Source organism: Bos grunniens, chromosome 8, assembly GCF_055505025.1.
Source record: "Bos grunniens cultivar Pamir isolate PY7600 chromosome 8, Bosgru_T2T1.0, whole genome shotgun sequence".
Classification (NCBI taxonomy): Eukaryota; Metazoa; Chordata; class Mammalia; order Artiodactyla; family Bovidae; genus Bos; species Bos grunniens.
Window position 1 is genome coordinate 110,484,253 of NC_141172.1, and position 7,964 is coordinate 110,492,216.

Consider the following 7,964-nt stretch of genomic DNA (forward strand, 5'->3'; position numbering starts at 1 on the left):
CCCAAACCTGGCCCAAGCCCAGCACTTGGGAATATTTAATGAACCCAGGTGTGTGATGAATGGGGGGATGACTGAGCCTTGCACTTAGGAATCCACAGGACATTAAAGCCTTTTTAAAAAAGCCCGGGTCTGATGAGCTGTTTCAAGCAGACTCAAGTATATGGTGAGACGGAGTCCACCCGACTGCAGTTCCCACCCTAAGATGTGCCATCCCCAGACTCACCTTCCAGAGATCTCATCCCCAGATCACCTTCCAGAGATCTCATCCCCAGATCACCTTCCAGGGACCTCATCCCCAGACCACCTTCCAGGGACCTCATCCCCAGACTCACCTTCCAGGGACCTCATCCCCAGATCACCTTCCAGGGACCTCATCCCCAGATCCAGGGACCTCATCCCCAGATCACCTTCCAGAGATCTCATCCTCAGATCACCTTCCAGGGACCTCATCCCCAGACTCACCTTCCAGGGACCTCATCCCCAGATCACCTTCCAGGGACCTCATCCCCAGATCACCTTCCAGAGATCTTATCCCCAGATTACCTTCCAGAGATCTCATCTCCAGGGCTCAGGGTACCCACTCCTCTGTCACCAGCATGGGGAAGAAGGTGGTTAGGTCCCAGACATGTTCTGAGCTTTTGCAGCAATTGGAAAAGCAAGTTAGAGGTATCTCTAAGTGAGCTGAGGAATGTTTCCCAGGCTGAAAGTGGGGTTAAAACTGACAGGAATATAGCTCTTCGTGTTGAAGCAACTGAGAAAAACACATGGAAAAGAAGCAAAACAATATAAAATATAGCTGGGACTCACAAATGATAAGCAGTTTATTTTCCTGTCACACCACATTGGATCACAGAGAAGGGTGATGTCATTATTTTATTATTACAGCTACTGGGACTTAGCTATCTGAGACCTGGCTGGGGTATCTGGATTTCAGACCATTTGTTTTCTGCTTTTATCACTAATCATCCCTCCAGCCAAACACTGGAGCTACAGAAATGCAGAGATCCCAAGCTCCCAGCAGTTGTGAGCGTGGAAGACTTACTGCGAAGCAGCGTGTTTGCGTGTGCGTCCTGTGGGCCAAAGATGGTGGAAATACACATCGGTGGGCAGCACTAGCGTTACAAAAGCTGCCAGGTGTCATCCCCCTACACACATCCTCCCGGTGGACGAGACAGCAGGAGGTGGTGAGGACCAGGGAAGGGGCTTCGGGTCAGACTCCCCGGGTCCTAGATGCCGGCCTGTGGTGAGTAACACACCAGCGCCCAGCCTGCTTCCTGAGTTGCGAAACGCTCCCTGCACCGTCCCTCCCTCCTCATCCCCGTGGTACCCCCTTTCTGACAGTGGTGCTGAGACGCACACAGTTACACCGTGCCTCACTCCCTAGTGGCTGACCCGGCCACTCGGCCTCCCCGACCCTGGGCGTCCAACCACCGATGTCCAAAAACGGCACGGATCTCTCACCTCAGAAGAGCGTGGCCTTCGGCAGCTGCCGTGACGCCGCGGTGCCCAGCGTGGCAGCCACCGGCCACACGTCACCACTGGGCTCCTGAAACACGGCTCCTCCAAACCGAGATGCACGGTAAACAAACCGCAAGCTGGACTTGGAGTGAAGCGTCCCCCTCGTATCTTACACTGGCTGACACGGAAAAGAGAGCGCCCTGGTCTAGGCAGCTGAACATGACACGTACTGTTACAATCAACTGTGTACCTGCTTCGTTTTACTTCCTTTAATGCGGCTGCTGGAAGACGTGGAATTGCACACGTGGCTCCTGTCCGCGGCTCCCACGTTCTCCTTCTCTTGTTCTAACTCCCTGCCCGGCCCAGCTCTGGGTGGTGTGGGAGTCGCTCTGGTTCAGCTGCTGTGAGACAGCAGGCCTGGAGGAAGGGGTGGCCTGTCCAGAGCAGCCGGACTCTCGGCTTCAGTCTTAGTGCCATCTTCACATATCAGTAAGATCTCAGGGGACTTCCCTGCTGGCTCGGTGGTAAAGAATCTGCCTGCCAATGCAGCAGATGGGGGTTTGATCCCTGGTCCAGGAAGATCCCACATGCCGCAAAGCAACGAAGCCCGTGGGCCTCAACAGACTGTAAAACTAGGAGTTGTTTCCGGTCATCAGAGCCCAGGAGTGGGGTTTAGGGGGCAGGAGGAGTTGATGGGGGCCAGGTGGAGATGATGACGAGGTGAGAGTCCAGGAAGGTAGAAATAGATACAGAGCGGGTGCAGTGGGCCAGGCCGGGGGCCACCGAGCCAGGAGGAAGGGCTGAGTGGGGCCACAGCCAAGGCCGGGCCCCAGCAAGGCAGGACAGGCACGCGGTGCCCACAGCCCAGGCCACGATTATGCCAGTAGGTAACGCAGGCACCAAATCCATTTCCTAGAAACCAAACTGCATGCCCAGGACTTTGATAATCTGCAAAGGGAAGCCCCCTCCACACCCACTTAACTCAAGCTCTCGAATTCACTTGGCCACTGGTGTAACTACTTCAAAACCTAGACAAGTGCCTGGTTATTCAAGTCCAAGTCCCCATAAAACAGTTCTCCTTTTGTCTTATATTCTGGCATTCTTTAATTCTGAAGTGTGAGTAAATGGGCCATTTCTAGCATAAACATTAATATCCCATTACGTTCTTCAGTAGCCATCCTGTGAGCAGCCTCAGTTGCGCCCAGGCAGCCGCCACCGACTCTGAGAAACCCTAGTTCAGACCCAAGACCTCGGAGGGGCTGTGCCCGTGCTCAGACCAGCAGGACCAGAGGAGGGGGCGCCGGCGGAGGAGGCGGGTCCTCAGATTTGAGAGCAGTTCCTTCTGGCCCGGAGGTGAAAGGACCAGCCTGTTCTGTTCTCACCCGCTGCTGCTGCCGCCGCTAAGTCGCTTCACTAGCCTGTTCTGTTCTCACCCGCTGCTGCTGCTGCTGCTAAGTCGCTTCAGTCGTGTCCGACTCTGTGCGACCCCATGGACTGCAGCCCACCGGCTCCTCTGTCCATGGCATTCTCCAGGCAAGAATCCTGGAGGGCGTTGCCACTTCCTTCTCCTGTTCCCACCTGAGCAGGGTCCATTTTCAGCGTCTGTGTGAGCCCGGTCAACCTCCCCAACAGGGAGGGACCTGTACGCACGAGGAGACCACAGCCCCTAACAGGGCGGCCAGCACATCCGGGAGCTCTTCTTTATCCTACAACACAAAGCGTATCTGTATGTTTAAATGCATCTATATCTGTATATAAAGGAGGATTCGGGGCCCTTGAGTGTTTAGGAGCATTACTTTCTCTTCTTTTCTTTAAGAAACTTTCTTATACTCAAGTACAGTGTGATGATAGTTTCAGTTGGACAGCAGACGGGAGAGACATTACTTTCATGACCCACGTGTGACCGTGTTTTTCTCCGTCTAGAATCCAAAAGCATGCCTACAAAGCACGGTGTGGGAACCCCTACTGGCCTCCTCGGCTGTCAGGGTTCCTGGAATCGCGTCGCAGATTCCAACGTGGCCGCCTGCACGGCCCCCCAGGGTCCCTTCCCGCTGCTTCCGGCAACACCGCGGCCAAGACAGGGACGTGCGGGCCTCCCTGCGTTCCCAGCTTGTCGGAACACGCAGCTCAGCGGGGCCCGTTTGAACCCCATCCCCGGACGGCCCGTGTGGACTCGGCACTCCCTGAGCCCTCCTAGGCCACGCTCCAGAGGACGGACGGGGCTGGACGGCGGCCGGGCTTCGGCGAGTCCGGGAGGAGCACGGCGGACCCTCCCGGGAACCGCGTTTATTCCGCGCGTCGCGCTCCGCCTTCGTCTCACTCGCACCTGTGCCTTTGTTAACACAGACTTACTAACCAGCCAGAAGATCTCAGAGACAAAAGATCGTCCTCATTCTTCAATGAGGAAATGCTGGCTCACAGCCGGCTGAAGGAGCACGCAGTGTTCAGGACAGGCCTCCCCAAGACATGCCCTCGGGCAGGAGTGTTATTCTGAACTTAAGGCAGGCAAGACCCTGCAGGTTCCAGACAAATTCCCGTGCCCCTCCCTTAATTGCCTAACAGAATTTAAACTGTGGGTTTTCCCCAGAGACGTGACTGCTGGAGTCCAGTTCTGTGCGAGGGACCCCGCCTGTGTGCCAGGGCCGGCATCTAACCACCCAGCGCCTGCCCTTCCCTGCACTGTCCATGCAACGGCCCTCCTGACCCTGGAGGGTCAGGGTCAGGCCCGTCCCATTCCTGAGCTCAGGACGCTGTGTGAACCCCATTTTCCCTTTCTGCCTCTGACCCCCTTGACTATGTGAGGTTTCCATACCTACAGATTAAATTAGATTTTCTCCCATCCATCACCCTGTGCCTTGGGCGGTCACCTGCAGTCTTCCTTCACCGCAGCCTCAGCGTCTTCCCCGCAGGTACTGCCACGAGGATTGCACTCAAGGGCCTCAGAAAGACCAGTCAAGGAGTCTGTCCCCTGCCTGAGTCCGGTGACCAGGAGCTTGGGGGAATCTGCCAGAGAGAATGGAGATTCTTGCATTATGAGCTACATAGAGTTGAAATGGGTCATTGGGAAAGGCCCTGATGCTGGGGAAAACTGAAGGTAAAAGGAGAGGGGCAGCAGAGGATGAGATGGTTGGATGGCATCACTGACTCGATGGACATGAATTTAAGCAAACTCCGGGAGATAGTGGAGGACAGGGAAGCCTGACATGCTGCAGTCCATGGGGTCGCGAAGAGTTGGACATGACTTAGGGACTGAAAAACAAGAGTTGAATGTAGCCTCTGCCTGCATGACTCTGACCCCATGAAAATTCAAAACACGAGCCAGACAGCATTCTGGATTGCTCTCAGCACACTAGATTTCGTTTCTGGCTGGCTAAGGTCACTCCTTTGGGCATGAGCAGCTCAACACATCCCCTCACTAGAAATGCAGTGAGTCCTCAAGGGAAAGAAGAGAAGGGGCAGATAGACATAAGTGACCTGCTTCAGACCATGGCCTGCAAGTTATGGGGGTACATTTTTTCAGAATACTTTCCATTAGTAAAGCCAGGCACGTGTACAGAACAGCTCAAAGCGTAGGTTTGTTTGTAGACTTCCACCTTGGACTTTCTGATCCGACATTTCTAAAGGTCTAGCATGATGAACTGGGCTTACCAGGTGGCGCTAGTGGTAAAGACGCCGCCTGCCAGTGCAGGAGACATAAAGACATGGGTTCCATCCCTGGGTCGGGAAGATCCCCCGGAGGAGGAAAATGGCAACCACTCCAGTATTCTTGCCTGGAGAATCCCATGGGCAGAGGAGCCTGGCGGGCTACAGTCCATGGGGCCACAAAGAGTCGGACACAACTGAGCGACTGAACAGAGAACGATTAACTTTGTGGGCTGTGATATTGGACAGTGACCAGTAACAAAGTGCTGGTTAGCCACCACCAGGGAATCTTGCTGGCTTCCTGCTTGCTGCTGCGGACTACAACGTCCGCTGAACACCGCATGAAGCTTGCTGCCACAATGAAGCCTCAGAGTTATCGGTACTTTAATAAGCCAGGAGGCTCATAATTCCAAATCCCACCTGGGACAGTGTGGGGAGCTGTTCTTGTGAGTTACTTCCTCTGGCAATACTCCTAACCCTGCTTCTGTAGTCAGTGCATGAAGGTAGAGAAGCTTAAACAGAATGGCAGCATTTACCGTCTCCTGCTGTTCAGTCTTGATGCAAATTCATGCAGCAATCGGTGTCTGGAAACTTCCTCCAGAGACGTGAGCCAGCTCCTCCTCCTGTCTGTCAATTTATTATTTGTGTTGACAACTCACACTGCTGCTATCAAATGGCAGATTGGACGTCAGAATTAGCAATCTTGGGCCCTAAACGAGATAGGAAAAAAGTCGTCTAATATTGAGTGAACTCACGTGAACCCCAAGAGTACGGGGGGAGATGGACCAACCTGGAATCCGCACCAAGAACAGACCCACGGGAAACCAGCAGCTCAGAGCGCGTGGGGAGCAGTCCCGCCGGGTCTGGCTCGCCTTGCGGCCGCTCCCCTCCCACCCTTCCCACCGGAGAAGCCGGTCCACACCTGCCCTGTGTCCTCTAACTCCTCAAAGAGCACGCCTGAGTGACAGCTGCATGACGTGTGTGCTGTGCACCCGCGGTGGGGGAGAGGGTGCCCTCCAGGGCAGGCAGCAGAGCACCAGGAGCGCCAGGAGAGGGACTGGCCGCACCCTCCCCTCAGGGCACAGGCAGCGGGTCCTGCCCCGGGACAGGACGCCGCAGGCGCTTCCCTGCCTGTGCTCTGAACTTCGGGAAGCATCACAGGAGAGCATCTTCTGTAAAAACTTCGGGGAAAACACGCCCCAAATCAGTGTTGCCTGAAAAATTCTAAGTTTTCATTGGTCATGTTTTTTCAATAAAAATGAAAGAAGGAATTGCTTCCAGGCACTGCAGTCTGTCGGCGAGCTCACCAGAGTGTGCGTACCGTGGAGGTGGGTGTCCTCTGATTCCTCTTCCATCACGCTCTGCAACTCATCCATTATGCAGAATTCCAGAAATATTAATACATCAAAATATGTCACTTGAGGAATAAGAAGAAAAATGAAGCTCATCAATTTTCCAACTTTCAAAATTTTGAATATCCTTTGTGTATTTTTTCAGGAAAGAATTCGTCTTCATGGGCATGTAAACTTGTTTTACACTGAAAAATACACAATGGAGACTTATTCAAACTAATGCCTGTTAGTGTCGCCCGTGAACAATGCCGGCAACACGCTACACCCAACATTTTTTAATTCTCTGGGCAGAACCACTCTAAACCTCAAAATTTAGCCAAATCTCATATTCTTTTATACGTGTTTTATTTCAGCATTTAAAGTGGGAACTTTGAGGAATAAACATAGCACCCTATGAGTCCATGACGTGCAGTTAAAGTTGGGCTTTCTCTGAATTTTCTTGTCAATTGTTTAGTTGAGTTATGAGCTGTGAATAACACTAGACATACCTTATAAATTGGGCTTCCCTTGTGGCTCAGCTGGTAAAGAATCCACCTGCAATGTGGCAGACCTAGGTTCGATCCCTGGGTTGGGAAGATCCCCTGGAAAAGGGAAAGGCTACCCACTCCTGTATTCTGGCCTGGAGAATTCCATGGACTGTAGAGTCCATGGGGTCGCAAAGAGTCGGACACAACTGAGCGACTTTCACTTCAGTTCACCTTATAAATAAGAAGCAGAGCTACTGCTTAAAAGAAACCCATAATCTTGGTGATAGGCAGCATTCTTCCAGCCAAGATGCCATTTCCAGATACAGCCTGTGCCCACCTATTTGAATCGGCGGCCACACCACCAACACTTCCTGAGAAGACAAGATGCCTCCTTTGGACAGCCACAGAAGGGCTGCGGCAAATGACCAGGGAGCCAACTAAAGGGAGATGCCCATTACAGAAGGAACAAAGGCGGGCAGCTTCTCTCCCTAGCCAGACTCAGGCGAGACTCAGGAAGCAAGCAGAAGACACTGGAAGCTAGGGTCACCGGCACAGCGTCTGTGCTTCATGCATTTTCCACGGACAAGAGCCCCAGCACCCACGGTCTCCGGTACTCTTGACTTGCAAGGCCCACAAAGCACGTTTTACTATCTTGTCTCTAATCCATACTGGAGTAAACATTTCTCAAATTTTTTTCTAAATTCTGGTTATAGTCTGTTCAAAATCAGTTGTAAGCTTTGATCAGATTATTCCAAAAAACAGAGCCAAATAAAGTGTTTAACCTTATTTTATATAATTGCTAGCTTTGGCAACTTCCAATTATTGAGGGAAAAGCTTAAAACCAGGAGGTTCATTGAAATGTATCCTTAGAAAAGCAAAGCACGGGACTTCCCTAGCAGTGCAGTGGTTAAGACTCAGCTTCCAGCTCAGGGAGCACGGGTTCATCCCTGGTCTGGGATCCCACACGCCACGCAGTGCAGCCAAAAGAGCAAAGGAGGCATTCAACGTATTGAACGATGAGAGTTCAAGTGGAGGACTTAACTTG

General features: G+C 52.7%; 1 long non-coding RNA gene across 2 annotated transcripts; it reads right to left on the bottom strand.

Moving 5' to 3' along the window:
- Nucleotides 1-2,876: 2,876 nt before the first annotated feature.
- LOC147367912 (uncharacterized) lies at nt 2,877-6,637 on the bottom strand. 2 transcript variants are annotated; one of them, XR_015168791.1, is made up of 4 exons: nt 6,422-6,637; nt 5,637-5,810; nt 4,326-4,461; nt 2,877-3,164 (listed from the first exon to the last, which is right to left on the bottom strand). It is a non-coding gene; the product is annotated as an uncharacterized LOC147367912 (long non-coding RNA). The 2 variants fall into 2 exon arrangements; XR_015168790.1 differs by lacking the exon at nt 6,422-6,637 and having other exon boundaries at nt 4,271-4,461.
- Nucleotides 6,638-7,964: the final 1,327 nt, after the last annotated feature.